Source organism: Hippopotamus amphibius, chromosome 2 (assembly GCF_030028045.1).
Source record: "Hippopotamus amphibius kiboko isolate mHipAmp2 chromosome 2, mHipAmp2.hap2, whole genome shotgun sequence".
Taxonomy (NCBI): Eukaryota; Metazoa; Chordata; class Mammalia; order Artiodactyla; family Hippopotamidae; genus Hippopotamus; species Hippopotamus amphibius.
In genome coordinates, this window is record NC_080187.1 from 66,154,041 (window position 1) to 66,170,774 (window position 16,734).

A 16,734-nucleotide genomic window follows, 5' to 3' on the forward strand; every position below is an offset into this window, starting at 1 on the left:
TTAACCACTGAATTAAAAAGACATAAAACTATAATATGGAAGGACCTCAATTATTAACACTACAAACACTAGGAATGATTTTTCAGCAAATACTTGAGGACCTGAGTAACAAAACAAATATTTTCTCTAAAGAAATACATGGTTTAATTGCTTCCTTTGCTGGTAAACACAACACTTAAACTTGCTCACATTTGTCACCACAAAGTCGACTTTCTTCTCATGACCAAGGTGCCATGATGACTATCACTCAGGCATGTATCTCTCTACACAAATTCTGCTTTGGATTTACTCACATTGAACTAAGCACACATCAAACAAGCACAGACCTCTTTAGCTGGCAGGGAATAGTTTCGAGAATATATCTGACATCTCATTCCTTGATACAGTTAACAGATCCTGCCAATTTTGTCTCAAATTCTAGGGCGGATTCCTTTCGTATCTCCCTTTAATCAAAAAAAATTTGCTGTCGTCGTCGTCATCATTACCCTACACACTAACTTCTTCACTTACAAGCTGTCTAACCTTAATAGGTTATCTAATCTCTGAATTCAATTTATTCTGTAACGTGCTTACTTGGTAAAGTGGGTATTCTGTAATTACAGAAGGCTGTAGGTGTTTGAATATTTTTATTATGTGCATAATTGCCTTACAGTAAGTTTTTTGAAAGCACCTGTGAAGTTGTAGTTTTATAATTATAAATCATTGATTTTTTTAAAAAAAGCTTAAGGTTAGGTAGTTTCTTCAAAAATTTTTTTGCAACAAACATCTATGAAAAACCTTCATATATTAGTAAGTTTAAGAATTAAAAAAAACCCAGAAAACCCACCAAGACACACTAACACTAATGACATTAATGGAAGTTATAAAAAGTGCTGTTTTCCATTTATTTATTTAAATCACTTAGGTTTAAAACAGCGTATAACTGATCTGAACCGCAATCAAACACTGTATGAAACTGATTCTGGTGGCGATGAGGGACATTAACCCAAGAAAGATTCCTCTTTTGTGTGACCCCACCTAGAAAATCATATTCTAGGCCTTGTTTAGAGATTATACCTTCTTGGCAATGACCCAACTTTTCTTTTAAAAATTCTCTGCGTTTTCAACAAATCTTGAAATAATTAAGCAACAATCGATTAAAACACCCGGGTGTTTCCCTTCCGGGCCCTTCCTGCGGTCTAGCTGTGGCCCGCAACACCAACACAGAAGCTGGGACAACTAAGGCAACCTCAGCAGCCCCCTCCGCAACGAGCGCGCCGCGCCGCGCCGCGCCGGGCCGACTTCCGGCTGAGCCGGGGCCCCCGCCCCCGCCCCGCCGCGTCCCGCCCCGCCCCGCCCCACGAGCAAGAGATTCGTCGGCATTTTCCCGCGACACCACCGGGGCGCAAGGCCGCTGGCCGGGACCCAGAGTGCACTGCGGCTACGTGCGCGCGCCGCTCCACCGCCGAGCGACCGCGGGAAAATTCCAAAAAAGTCAAAACAAAACAAAAAGCCAGTACGAGGCAAAGTCAAAATTTCAAGCCACAGAACCGGGCGGTGGCAGCCTTTCCGCCACCAACCAACCTGCTGAAGCAGCTCTGGCGCGGACCACCCGGTAAGAGAGAGGCCGCAGAACGAGAGAGAAGGCAGCTGCCCCCCTCGGGGGTCTGGCCGACACATCAGCCTGGGGGTGTGGGTTGGGGTGGGGGTGGGGGTAGACTCGCGAGAACGCCCCCTGCGCTCCCGGGCTCTAGGTGGGCGCGCAGGTCTCCCGCCGTGTTCAGGGGTTGGGGAGAAGTGCGTAGGGGTTTGCGGTGGCGCCAACCCGCAGGGGGCGGGGCCTCAGGCGAGGGGCGGGGCCAGAGGCGGGGCAGGCCTGGGCGGGGGGCGACAGAGGGGGTCCAGAGAAAGGGAACCCCCTAGAGCGGTAGGAGCGGGGCGGGGTTGGCGTTTTGCTTTTTTGTGTTCACTGAGCGGAGGCAGCTATGTCTTCTTAAAAGGACAGGAGCAAAGGTGAATTTCTTCGCCCGATCCGTGGAAACTGTGAAAAGCTCGCCTTTAAAATTAATCACCCTTTACAGCTGGCCGCATGCTCTCTGCACCGCCCCTCGCCCCCAGGGCCCTGGGAGCGGGAGGCCCAATTAGAGGAGCCCGGGGCCGGCTGGTTGCTGGTCCTGCTCTCTGGGCTTTTCATCCTAGGAGGGCAGGAGGGTTCTAATGGGCGATCGTCTCCCAGTACCTCATTTTTTTTTTTCAATGACAGGCCAAATAGAGTCCAAAGCTTTTAAATTTTGTTTGTTGTTTCCGGGCGTGTGTTTGTTTAGCTTGCTTTTTTCGTATTTTTTTTCACGTGGGCGCGTTTATAACCATGAACCGTCTGTGGTCATGTTGTATGAGCTAGAAAAGTCGGGAGGGGGAACAAGATTTGGAGTTTTTGAAACATCAGAAATTTGGGACCAGAGTGTCGTGGAAAGGCCGAGGAATTTTCCAGCAAAGACCTGTATGTGCCCCTGCGTTTGTCCTAATCTGAAACTGTTGGAAAGCTCCCGGGCTCCTGATTCTGACCCATGTCCCACTTACTGCATCTTAACTGAGATGTGATTGACTTATTTATCAGATGAGCAGGGCACTTTTGGACCACCCAGCTTCACTTCTTTCTGGATGTCACTTACCTTATTGATGTGCAGCTCAGGAAGTTTTTTCATTACTCCCCTCAAGAGAGAAGGAAAGGTTGTTGCAAATGATAGAATTCATACCATGTGTTGAGATCATTTATTCATAAACTTAGATAAAAAAACATATTTATTGTGACTTTATCCATTAAACTTAAATCAAATTGGTGTTTCAATCTAATGTACTGTGCCAGATTTGCAGGGGAAAAAGCCCTCATATACATTACTCATATATGTGTGCAAGAAAGACTTCATTAAAAAAAAAAAAGAATTTGCTTTTCCTAGTTATAGCAAACGCCTCTTTCCGCCAGAGTCAAAGTTAGATCCTGCTTCTTTAGAATTGAACTAAGTTGGTATATTATACATTTTAATTTATTCTTGTCATTATTTAGTCATGTACCTCTTGATTTCTTGGAAAACATTTACTAAATTTCCAGAAAAGAAAGACAAGCTCTGTATTGCAATATCTGAATTTTTGTTCTGTTCTCTAATAAGAAACATTAACTTGATTGATTAGCTGGATGTGAAAGATGTGTTGCTGCTTGTATGTGAAACTGTGCATGTACATTTAAAAATAAGTGGTACTTTTAACCAGTTCCATATTTCAGCAAGTAGTTCCAGTAACAATTCTACAAATTTTGTGTTTATGAAAACCAGTTACAGGGAGGCCAGCCTAGCCAATAGAAAGTTGGATTGATTATCCAGGCCACAGAGACAGCCGAGGAAATTACACATTTGTGGCAGTTCCAGGTTGGTAGTGGTGGAGCCTCAAGTCAGGCTGGAAATCAGCACCAAATAGATTATTGTTATCTTTTTTTTTTTTTAGCTCTTTATTGGAATATAATTGCTTTACACTCTTGTACCAGCTTATGAGGTACATCAAAGTCAATCAGCTGTATTTATACACACATCCCCATATCCCCTCCCTCCTGCAACTACCCCCCACACCCCCCGGCCCTCTAAGGCATCACCCATCCTCGAGTTGATCTCCCTTTGTTATACAGCTACTTCCCACTAGCTATTTTACAATTGGTAGTATATATATGTCTGTGCTACTCTCTCACTTTGTCCCAGCTTCCCCTTCACCCCCCGCCCCCCCAACCCTGTGTCCTCCAGTCCATTCTCTGCATCTGCATCCCTATTCTTGTCCTGTCATTGGGTTCATCAGTACCTTTTTTTTTTTTTTTTTTTTAGATTCCGTATATATGAGCTAGCATACAATATTTGTTTTTCTGGCTCACTTCACTGTGTATGACAGACTCTAGGTCAATCCACCTCATTACATATTGCTCCAGTTCATTCCTTTTTATGGCTAATATTCCATTGTATATATATGCCACATCTTCTTTATCCATTCATCTGTTGATGGGCATTTAGGTTGCTTCCATGTCCTGGCTATTGTAAATAGTGCTGCAATAAACATTATGGTACCTGTTTCTTTTTGGATTATGGTTTTCTCTGGGTATATGCCCAGGAGTGGGATTAATGGATCATATGGTAGTTCTATTTTTAGTTTTTTAAGGAACCTCCAAACTATTTTCCATAGTGGCTGTACCAACTTACATTCTCACCAACAGTTCAGGAGAGTTCTCTTTTCTCCACACCCTCTCCAACATTTGTTGTTTCTAGATTTTGTGATGATGGCCATTCTGATTGGTGTGAGGTGATACCTCATTGTGGCTTTGACTTGCATTTCTCTGATGATGAGTGATGTTGAGCATCTTTTCTTGTGTTTGTTGGCCATCTGTATGTCTTCTTTGGGGAAATGTCTATTTAGGTTATTATTATCTTTTTAAATGAAGTGTAGTCCACTTACAGGATTGTGTTAGTTTCAGGTGTACAGCATAGTGATACAGTATTTTTGCAGATTATACTCCATTGTAGGTTATTACAAGATAACGGGTATAATTTCATGTGCTATACAGTATATCCTTGTTGCTTATCTATTTATATATATAGTAGTTTGTATCTGTTAATCCCATACCCCTAGTTTGTCCCTTCCTCCTTTCCTCTCCCCTTTGGTAACCACAAGTTTGTTTTCCGTATCTGTGCATCTGTTTCTGTATTGCATATACCTTCATTTGTATTATTTTTTAGATTCCACATATAAGTGATACAATACAGTACTTGTCTTTCTCTGTCTCTCTCTTATTTCACTAAGCATAATATTCTCTAAGTCCATCCATGTTGCTGCAAATGGCAGTATTTCATTCTTTTTTATGGCTGAGTAATAGTATATTGTATATATACTCCACATCTTAATCCAGTTGTCTGTTGATGGGCACTTGGGTTGCTTTCATATTTCAGCTATTGTAAATAGTGCTGCTGTGAACATTGGGGTGCATGTATGTTTTCGAATTAGTGTTTTCATTTTTTTTCCAGAGACATACACAGGAGGGATCATATGGTAGTTCTATTTTAATATTTTTAAGGAGCCTCCATACTGTTTTTCATAGTGGTTGCACCAATTTACATTTCCACCAGCAATGTAAGAGGGTTCCTTTTTCTCCATATCCCTGGCAACATTTGTTATTTGTAGACTTTTTGATGATAGCAATTCTGACAGATGTGAGGTGATACCTCATTGTGGTTTTGATTTGCATTTCTCTAATAATTAGCGATGCTGAGCATCTTTTCATGTGCCTGTTAGCCATCTGTATGTCTTCTCTAGAAAGATGTCTGTTCAGGTCTTCTGCCCATATTTTGATTGGGTTACTTGACTTTTGATGTTGAGTGGTAAGAGCTCTTTGTACCTTTAGGATATTAACCCCTTGTTGGTTCCATCATTTGCAAGTATTTTCTCCCATTCTGTAGGATTTATTTTCGTTTTGTTGATGGTTTCCTTTGTGGTGCAACAGCTTTCAAGTTTAATTAGGCCCCATTTGTTTATTTTTGGTTTTGATTTTTTGCCTCGAAAGACTGATCCAAGAAAATACTGCTACAGTTTATGTAAATGTGTTCCACCTATGTTCTCTTTTAGGAATTTTATGGTTTCAGGTCTTACATTTAGGTCTTTAAACCATTCTGAGTTTAGTTTTGTATATGGTTTGAGGGAATATTCTAATCTCATTGTTTTACATATGCTTGTCCTGTTTTCCCAGCATGACTTGTTGAAGAGACTGTCTTTTCTCTGTTGTATATTCTTGCATCCTTTGTCATAGAGTAATTGACCATTGGTGCGTGGGTTTGTTTCCAGGCTCTGTATTCTGTTCCATTGATTTATGTGTCTGTTTTTGTGACAATACCATGCTGTTTTGATTATTGTAGTTTTGTAGTATAGTCTGAAGTCTGAGGGGATTATACCTCCAGCTTTGTTCTTTTTCCTCAGGATTGCTTTGGCAATTCAGGGTTCTTTATGTTTCTGTATAAATTTTAAGACTATTTGTTTTAGTTCTGTGAAAAATGTCATGGGTATTTTGATAGGGATTGCATTAAATCTGTAGATTGCTTTGGATAGTATGGCCACTTTAATACTGTTAAGTCTTCCAATCCAAGAGCATGGGGTATCTTTCCATTTCTTTGAATCATCTTCATCGTTGTTTTTCATTTTATAATTTTCAGAGTATGAATATAAGTCTTTCATCTCTTTGGGTAAGTTTATTCATAGGGTTTTGTGGTTTTTTTCTTTTTTTGATGCAATTTTAAGTAGGATTTTTTTTTTTACTTTTTTTTCTGATATATCATTATTAGTGTATAGAAATGCAACAGGTAGAAACTTTAGGGCTCTCTATATAGAGTATCATGTCATCTGCAAATAGTGATAGTTTTACCTCTTCCCTTCCAATTTAAATACCTTTTATTTCTTTTTCTTGTTTTATTGCTGTGGCTAGGATTTCCAATAGAAGTGAAAAGAGTGGGTATCTTTGTCTTATTTCTGAATTTAGCAGGAAGGGTTTCAACTTTTCACTGTTGAGCATTATGTTGGTTATGGATTTGTTGTAAACGTCCTTTATTATGTTGAGATATGTTCCCTCCATACTCATTTTGATGAGAGTTTTTATCATGAATGTATGTTGCATTTTGTCAAATGCTTTTTCTGCATTTATTGAGATGATCATTTGGTTTTTGTCTTTTCTTTTGTTAATATGTGTATCATATTGACTGATTTGTGTATGTTGAGTCATCCTTGTGACCCTGGAATAAATAAAACTTGATCATTTAGGTGCTACTGTATTGGGTGCATTTATGTTAACAAGTATAATATCCTCTTCTTGGAATGATCCTTTTATCATTATATAATGCCCCTTTTTAAAACAATTTTTTTTTTAATTGGAGTATAGTTGCTTTACAGTGTTGTGTTAGTTTCTGCTGTGCAGGAAAATGAATTAGTTATACATATACATATATCCCCTCTTTTTTGGATTTCCTGCCCATTTAGGTTACCACAGAGCATTGAGTAGAGTTCCCTGTGCTGTACAGTAGGTTTTCATTAGTTATCTATTTTAGTAGTATATATGTGTCAGTTCCAATCTCCCAATTCATCCCACCCCTTCTTCCCCGCCTTGGTAACCCTAGGTTTGTTTTCTAATCTGTGACTCTATTTCTGCTTTGCAAATAAGTTCATCTGAACCATTTTTCTAGATTCCACATATAAGCATTATTATACAGTATTTGTCTATCTCTTTCTGACTTACTTCACTCTATATGACAATCTCTAGGTCTATCCATGTTGCTGCGAATGTCATTATTTCGTTCCTTTTTATTTATTTTATTTTATTTATTTAGCTATGCTGGTTCTTAGTTGTGGCACACAGGATCTTCAGTGCCGCATGTGGGATATTTGTTGTGGCATGTGGGATCTTTTATTAGTTGTGGCATAGGGGCTCTTAGTTGTGGCATATGGGATCTAGTTCTTTGATCAGGGATAGAACCCAGGCCCCCTGCTTTGGGAGCAAGGAGTCTTAACCATTGGACCAACAGGGAAGTTCCACATTCCTTTTTAATGGCTGAGTAATATTCCATTGTATATATGTACCACATCTTGTTTATCCATTCCTCTGTTAATGGACATTTAGGTTGCTTCCATGTCCTGGCTAATGTAAATAGTGGTGCAGTGAACATTGGGGTGCATGCATCATTTCAAATTATGATGTTCTCTGGGTATATGCCCAGGAGTGGGATTGGTGGGTCATATGGTAGCTCTATTTTTAGTTTTTTTAAGGAGCCTCCATACTGTTCTCCATCGTGGCTGTACCAATTTACATTCCCACCAAGAGTGCAGGAGGGATATATAATACTCTTCTTTGTCTTTCATTATAGCCTTTGTTTTAGAGTCTAGTATTTTGTCTGATATGAGTATTGCTACCCTCACTTTCTTGTTGTTTCTGTTTGCGTGAAGTATCTTTTTCCATCCCCTCACTTTCAGTCTGTGTGTGACTCTGAGGTGAGTCTCTTGTAAGCAGCATATAGATGGGTCTTGTTTTTTTCATCCAATCAGCCACCTTATGTCATTTGATTGGAGCATTTAGTCCAGTTGACACGTAAAGTAATTATTGATAGATATGTACCTATTGCCATTTTATTTCTTGTTGACCAGTTTACAAAAACTGGTAATTCTCCTTCCTTCATTTCTTCTTTTTGTTTCTCCCATTGTGTTTTGATTTTCTTTTCCCCTGTGCTTGGGTTCCTTTCTTTTGGTTTTTGTGTATCTATCATAGGTTTTTGATTTGTGGTTACCGTGGAGTTCATAAATGTTGACCCATAATTACATCTACTTGCTTTAAACTGATAGTCATTTAAATTTAAACATATTCTGAAAGGTCTACATTTGTTACTCCCCTCCCCCACATTTTGTGTTTTTGATGTCATGTTTTATGTCTTCATGCTTAGCTCCTTGCTGTTTATTGTAGTTGCTTTTACAATTTTTTGTTTGTTTTCTAATCTATGTACTGGCTTATTTAAGTGCTCTTCAATCCTTACTATATATTTGTATTTCCTGTTGGGATTTTTCCTTTCCTATAGATTCTTACTGCTCTTCGACCTAGAGAAGACCATTCAACATTTCTTTAAGGGAGGTTTAGTTAGCATTGCTGAATTCTTTTAGTTTTTGCTTGTCTGAGTTCTTTATCTCTCCTTCCATTCTAAATGATAATATTGCTGGGTAGAATATTATAGGTTGCAGATTTTTTCCTTTCAGTACTTTGACTATATTCTCCCTTCTGGCCTGCAAAGTTTCTGCAGAGAAATCAGCTGATAGTCTTATAAGGATTCCCTCGTATATGACTAAATTTTTCTTTTTCTGCCTTTGGAATTTTCTCTTTGTCTTCAACTTTTGTCATTTTAATTATAATATGTCTTGGTGTGAGTCTGTTTGGGCTCATCTTGTTTGGGATCCTCTGTGCTTCCTGTACATGATATCTGTTTCTTTCTTTAAGTTTTGGAAGTTTTCAGCTGTAATTTCTTTAAATACATTTTCAACCCCCTTCTCTCTCTCTTCTTCTGGAACCCCTTATAATGCAAATGTTGGCATGTTTTATGTTATCCCATAGACCTCATATGTTGCTCTCTTTTTCTTTCTTTCCTTTTCTTTTTTTTCCATTTGTCTTTCTGTTTGCTGTTCTGATTGGGTGATTTCTATTATTTTATCTTCCAGATCACTTATGTGTTTTTCTGTGTCATTTAGTCTGCTATTCATTGCTTCTAGAGTGCTTTTTAATCTCAGAAATTGAATTATGTATTTTCAATTGGGTCTTCTTTATATTTTCTAGTTCCTTGTTTAAGTGATATGTACTGAGGTAAATTCTCTTTCCTAATTCAGTTAGCATTTTTATCACCAACATTTTGAATGTATTGTCTGGTAAGCTGATTATCTCTTTCATTATTTATTTTTCCAGGGGTTTTCTCTTGCTCTGGTTGATTGAGAGTAGTTTCTCTGGCTTTTTATCTTACATAACTTTCTCTGTCTCTGAATTTAGGTGAAACAGTTACCCCTTGTGGTCTTGAAGGAGTGTTCTTATGTGGGAGTGTTCCTGTGTAGATTGCATGTGCCCAATGCCTCTGGTATTAGGGCTGAATTTGACGTGGATGCCAGCCATGTCTTTCCTCAGGGTGCGCTGGCTGCTATTACTTTGGTAGAGGATGTGGCTGGTGATTGGGGGGCTAGAGTCTGTGCAGGGACTTCCTCTTTGCTGAGTGGCAGTAGCCATCCTGTAAGGGGCAAGGTCTGCTCCCAAGTTACTGAAGAGGATGCCCTGAATGTTGGACTGAAGCTGGCTCTGTTTCCTTTAAGTGTGTGTTTTTCCTTCTCCCTGCACTGGGGCCTTTGCCCCAAAGGAGGGGAGTACTGAAGCAAATGGGACTCGTGTGCTTACAGAGACCTGGTGTGCTGCCTTTGTAGGCATCCGCAGTTCTGCTCAGATGCAGCCCACGGTGTATCTTTTCCCCTGTTGTGGTTGTCCCAGACCTAGTACTAGGTTGTTGTGTGGCGTGGAGTGGGCAGGGCCAGAGCATTCACTCAGCTGGGACTAGGGAGCATGGTGTGGTGGTTGGGGGAAGCAGTGGTGCTGCTGTCAGAAGTCTGGGCTGCTTCTGTGGTGCTCTTTGAGTAAGCCTTAACAGTGGCCAATGCTGTCTCACTTGGACCACACCCTAGGCCCCCATATCTCCCTGTGTCCCTAGATCGAGTCTTTCCTCAGGTCCTGGCTAGCCTAGATCCCATGCCAAGCTGTGGCATGGAGTGAGAAGGGCCAGGGTTTTCACTCACTGTGGACTGGGGAGTGTGGCAGGGGAGCAGCTGCTAGGGCTGACCTCTCTCCTCCCTGTCTGGTGGTGAGCCAGCACCCATGCACCTCTTACTAGTGGAGTCTTGGCTTCTGCAGTCTTTCTGTCTGTCTCACCAGTTCTCTAAGCAGCCAAGGGGGCTTGACTCCTCCACGTAGGTCCCCAGGACTGGGATGCCCAGTCTGCGGCTTGGCCCACTCACTCCCCAGGGTAAGTGTCTGCTCTTGACCCACTCACTCTCCAGGTTAAGAGTCTGCTCTCGACCCATTCACTCCCCAGAGTAAGTGTCTGCTCATGCAGTCTCCCTTTTCCTGTTAGTCCCCAACCTGATACTTTTCTTTCTGTCCTGCCCAATTATTTGAGTATTTTTATTACAGCCTTGATTTTATAGGATTTCTTCTGCCAGTTTCTGGTTAGTTTTCCTTGAGAATTGTTCCATACGTAGCTGTATTTTTGATGTATTTGTGGGGACAGGTCAGCTCTATATCCTCTTATTCTACTGTCTTGGTCCCCCTCCCTTAAATGGATTTATTGAATTTTATTTTAGGCTGGGGTATGTACATTCTCTGTTTTTGTTCATAGATCTTGAATGACTGACCTTTTAATATGAAAGAACATCTATAGGGGAAATGCATTGACTCTGCAGTGTTTTAATAAAAATGCAATAGAAGTAGAGAAGGCACAACTTTTAAAATTTCATCAGAAAAAGTTAGATAACAAAGCACATCTTCAGCATTTTAAATTTTATACTAAATATCAAACTTTTTTTTGGACTGATTTTGGAAGAAACTTTGTAAAGTTGTTTGGTCCATTCTCTTACTTAGGCTCTTCGTAAACACTACTGGGTGTGTAGAAAACATTTCCCTGTTAAGATCTTTAATATAGGAACATATGTAATCTTCCTGGTACCTTTCTTTAGTTACAAGAAGCCAGGATTCCTAAGGAAATCACCTTTTGGAAACTACATCCTCATTTTCTAAATAATTAGGTGATTTTTAGTGAATTCAGTAGATTTTTGGGTTTGTGCAGTGATCACCACAATTCAGTTTTAGAAGTTTGCATCACCTTAATAAATTTGCCCATGCAAGTTTTGTTCTCAAACCTGGTGCTGGTTTTCAGCCTCAGGCAACAATTGATTTGCTTTCTGTCTCTGTGGATTAGCCTTTTTGGATGTTTCATATAAATGGATTATAAAATAAATGCTGTCTTGTGCCTGACTTCATTTAGCGTAATGTTTTTGAGATTCATCCATGTTGTAGCATGTATCAGTAGTTTATTCCTGTTTATTGTTGAATAACCATTGTATGATTATACCACATTTTGTTTATCCATTCATCAGTTGATGGACATTTCAGTTGTTTTTACTTTTTGGCTATGAATAATGCTGCTGTGAGCATTCACGTGCAAGTCTTTGTGTGGACATATGTTTTCATTTTTCTTGGATAGATACTTGTGAAGGAATTACTGGGTTGTATAGTAAATTCATGTTTTAACTTTTCAGGAAACTGCCAAACTGTTCTCCAGTATGGCTGTACCATATCACATTCCCACAAGCAGTGTATGAGGGTTTCAATTTTTATGTATCTTCACTTGTTATTGGGTCTTTTTTTATAGCCGTCTTAGTGTGAAATAGTATTTCATATTGGTTTTAATTTGCATTTCCCTATTGGCTAATGATGTTGAACATATTTTCATATGGTTATTAACTGTTCCTGTGTTGTCTTTGAAATGTCTACTGATACCTTTTGTCCAGTTTTTGGATTGGGTTTGCCTTCTTATTGGGCTGTAAGCATTCTTTGTGTATTCTGAGTACATGCCCATTATAGATATATGTTTTATAAATTATTTCAGTAAATATTTTTTTACCCAGGCTGTTACTTGTCTTTTTATTATCTCTTTGGTATCCTTTGTTTTTTTTTTTAAATTAATTAATTTATTTTATTGTCTGTGTTGGCTCTTTTTTGCTGTGTGCGGGCTTTAGTTGCGGTGAGTGGTGGCTACTCTTCATTGTGGTGCACAGGCTCCTCATTGCTGTGGCTTCTCTTATTGCGGAGCATGGGCTCTAGGCACGTGAGCTTCAGTAGTTCCAGCACATGGGCTCAATAGTTGTGGCTCATGGGCTCTAAAGCACAGGTTCAATAGTTGTGGCGCACAGACTTAGTTGCTTCGCGGCATGTGGGATCTTCCTGGAGCAGGGATCGAACCCGTGTCCCCTGCGTTCGCAGGTGGATTCTTAACCACTGCGCCACCCAGGAAGCCCTCCCTGGTATCCTTTGAACTACAGAAGTTTTTATTTTGAGGAAGTCCAGTTTATCAGGGTTTTTTTGGATCACACTTTAAGTTTATGATTAGTTTCTCTTAACTTTTGTGTATGGTATGAGATATGAGTCCAAATTCATCTTTTTTTTGGTATATGAATATCCAGTTGTTCTAGCACTATTTGTTGAGGAAAAAAAAGATCCTTTCCGCATTTAATCACCTTGGCACCTGTGTCAAAAATCAAGTGACTGTAAATTATTTCTAGACTCATTTCTGTTGAATGATCTTTATGCCTCTTCTTATACCAGCATCACACTGTCTTGATTATATGGTATCTTTGTAGTAAATTTTATAATTTGTTAGTATAAGCCTTCTGATGTTTTTCTTCTTTTTCAAAATTATTTTGGCTATTCTTGTTTCTTTATATTTCCATATAAATTTTAGTGTCAGCTTGTCGTTTTTTGCAAAAAGCCTACTGTGATGGATTTTGATAGAAATTGCACAGAATGTGTAGATCTGTTTGAGGCAGAATTGCTATTGCCTTCTTAACATGAACATGGAATGTCTTTCTGTTTTTTAAGGTATTTAATTTCTCTTAGCAGTGTTTTGTAATTTTCATTGTACAAGCCTTGCCCTTCTTTTGTTAATTTTATTTTGAAGTACTTCATTTTTTTTGTGCTATTTTGAGTAAAATCATTTTTCACATTTCATTTTTGGATTGTTCATTGCCAGTATGTAAAAATACAATTGATTTTTGTATATTTACCTTGTATCCTGCAACCTTACTTGTCTGTTACTTTAAGCAGGTTTTTTTGTGAATTCCTTAGAATTTTCTACGTACAAGTATCATGTCATCTGTGAATACAGTCAGTTTTATTTCTTTGTACCTGGATGCCTGCCTGCCTGCCTGCCTGCCTGCCTGCCTTCCTCCCTTCCTCCCTCCCTCCTTCCCTCCCTCCCTTCCTTCCTTCCTTCCTTTTCTGCCTAGAATCTCCAATACATTGCTGAACAGAAGTGAGGAGAGTGGGCATTCTTTTTCCCGATCTTAGGGTGAGAGCATTTAATCTTTCGTTACTGAATGCAAGTTTGTGTGCCTGCTGCGCAGCAAGGCCAAACAATACCAAAAACATTGGAGTTTGGTGGAGAGAGAGGTTTATTGCAGGGCCATGGCTTATGCCCCCTAAACTCTCTGAAGGGTTTCAGCAAAAGCATTTTTAGAGGCAAGGTGAGGAAGGGGTGAGGTTGGTTATTGCAGACATCTTGGTGCAGGAATTTTTTTCTCTTGCAGCTGTCCACAGAGGTCAGGTCACAGTGTGTAAAAAAGACGAATGTTATTCCCTGTTCTGCAACTTTTTATCTCTATATGAATGGATTCTTAAAGGTCAGAGCATTGAGAATAAGTGATCCTGTATATTTAAGGCTATAGAGAACATTCTTAACTTAAATCAAAAGCAATAGAATATAAAGGTTAAAGCAAAAGAAATAGATCTAATATGGAGTCATATTTGTTCTTCCGTATTATGCTTTTATCAATAAGAATGATGGTAGCACTGTAATCTTTTCAGAAATACCCTTCATCAGGTTGAGGAACTTTCCTTCTGTTCCTAGATTATTGAGAGCTCTTATCATGAATAAATGTTGGGTTTTGTCACATGTTTTTTTGCATCTGTTGAGATAGTGGTGTGGTTTTCTTTCTTTCTTCTATTCATATAACTTACTACATTAATTGATTTTTTAATGTTATGCTAACTTTGCATTCCTAGGATAAATCCCACTTGGTCATGGTATATAATTCTTTTTATTTATTTTTATTATTTATTTATTTATTTATTTATTTATTTATTTATTTATTTATGTTTTATTGGCTGTGTTGGGTCTTCATTACTGCATACGGGCTTTCTCTAGTTGCAGTGAGTGGGAGCTACTCTTCATTGTGATGCATGGGTTCCTCATTGTGGTGGCTTCTCTTGTTGTGGAGCACAGGCTCTAGGCACATGGGCTTTAGTAGTTGCAGCACATGGGCTCAATAGTTGTGGCTCATGGGCTCTAGAGCGCAGGCTCAATAGTGTGTCACACATGGGCTTAGTTGCTCCGTGACATGTGGTATCTTCCGGGGTCAGGGATCGAACCCATGTCTTCTGCATTGGTAGGCATATTCTTAACCACTGTACCACCCAGGAAGTCCTATAATTCTTTTTATATATTGCTGGATTTGGTTTAGTAATGTTTTGTTTTGGCTATTTATGTCTGTGTTCTTGAGGAATAGTGGCAGGTAATTTTCTTGTGCTGTCTCTGTATGTCTTTGGTCTTATGGTAATTCTGGCATTTCAATATGAGTTTGGAAGTGTTCTCTCCTCTTATATTTTCTGAAAGAGTTTGTGAAGGATTAGTATTGTTTTTTCTTTAAATATTTGATAGAATTCTCCCATGAAGTTCTCTGTTCCTGGATTTTTCTTTATGGGAAAAATTTAAATGACACGTTCAGTTTCTTTATGTATTACAGGTCAATTTTGATTTTCTCTTTCTTCTTGAAGAAGTTCTGGTGAATTGTTTCTCTCTAGGATTTTTTTTTTTTCAGTTATCTAAGTTTTGTAATTTGCTGTCATAAAACTGGTTCAGTTTTTTTCTTCAAATCCTTTTTATGTCTATAGAGTCAATAATGACCCCTGTTTCATTTCTGATTTGGGTAATTTGTATCTTTTCTCTTTTTTCTTGCTCAGTGTAGCTAAAGGTTTATTGGTTTTGATCTTCTCAAATACCAACTTTTTGTTTCATTGAGTTTACCTGTTGTTTTTCTGTTTTCTGTTTTATTGATTTCCACTCTAATCTTTATTATTTCTTTCCTTCTGCTTGCTTTAGGTTTAGTTTGCTGTTCTTTTTCTAGTTTCTTAAGGTAGAAGCTTAAGTTACTAATTTGAGACCTTTATTCTTTTTCAATACAACCATTCAGTTACAAATTTCTCTTTAAGCACTGCTTAGGCTGCATCTCCTAAATTTTGATATGTTGTGTTTTTTTCTTTAGTTCAAGAGATTTTCTAATTTCCTTTGTGATTTCTTTTTTGACCCATTGGTTATTTAAAAGTGTGGGCTTAATTTCCAGGTATTTTAGGATTTCATACATTTTTGTTATTGATTTCTAAATTTAAGTCCATTGTGGTCAGAACATGTGTTTTTAAAATTGATTAAGGCCTATATTTTTGGCTGTATAACAACAAAACAGCTGTATTTCTACCAGACAAGATGAAGCTATCCTTACAAATGAATAAATTTTATTCTTTCCCCAGATGAGCAAATTCATAATCCTAAGAGTCACTGTATTAATTGCTTACTATATTACTTTTCAAAATCAGGCATGGTGGGCTTCCTAGGTGGCACAGTGGTTAAGAATCTGCCTGCCAATGCAGGGGACATGGGTTCGATCCCTGCTGCAGGAAGATCCCATGTGCCGCGGAGCAACTAAGCCCGTGCGCCACAACTGTTGAGCCTGTGCTTTAGAGCTCATGAGTCACAACTATTGAGCCCATGTGCTGCAACTACTGAAGCCCATGTGCCTAGAGCCCGTGCTCCGCAGCAAGAGAAGCCACGGCAATGAGCAGCCCACGCACCACAATGAAGAGTAGCCCCCACTTAACGCAACTAAAGAAAGCTGGCGCACAGCAAAAAAAGACCCCAACACAGCCAATAAAATAAATAAATAAATAAATAAAAAAATCAGGCATGGTCCCACTGAATATTTTGTTGCTTAAAGACAAAATTGTAAAGCTAACTTCTAACAACTTGTACATAAAATAAAAATAAGAAGGATAGAGAAGAAAATTTGCCAACATATGTACGTGTGAGTGTGTATATACACACACACACACAAACACATAATAAGCAAATAGAAAATGCGAAAAACTATTATAATTTTTGTTCTTCTAGTTGACCACAAGGCAATAATTGATATCTATGATTTCTTTTCACAACTCATTCCATATTTCCTTTGCCCTCAGCCAGAGCCTTAGATGGTTGGAGTTTTTGGCCTGGTAAATGAACAAACCTTTATTCCAGAAGGATCCGGGCTTCAGAGCCTTCTCTTGCTCTGATCCCACTCAAAGCAGGCAGC

General features: G+C 39.0%; 1 protein-coding gene across 5 annotated transcripts in view; it reads left to right on the plus strand.

Moving 5' to 3' along the window:
• Window positions 1-1,437: 1,437 nt before the first annotated feature.
• Window positions 1,438-16,734, plus strand: part of FANCC (FA complementation group C) — a 243,686-nt gene continuing 228,389 nt past the window's right edge. For all 5 annotated transcript variants that reach the window (XM_057720388.1, XM_057720390.1, XM_057720389.1 and 2 more), the window contains exon 1: window positions 1,438-1,594. The gene's annotated coding sequence lies outside the window, so the exon portion shown is untranslated. The remainder of the gene's footprint in view (window positions 1,595-16,734) is intronic.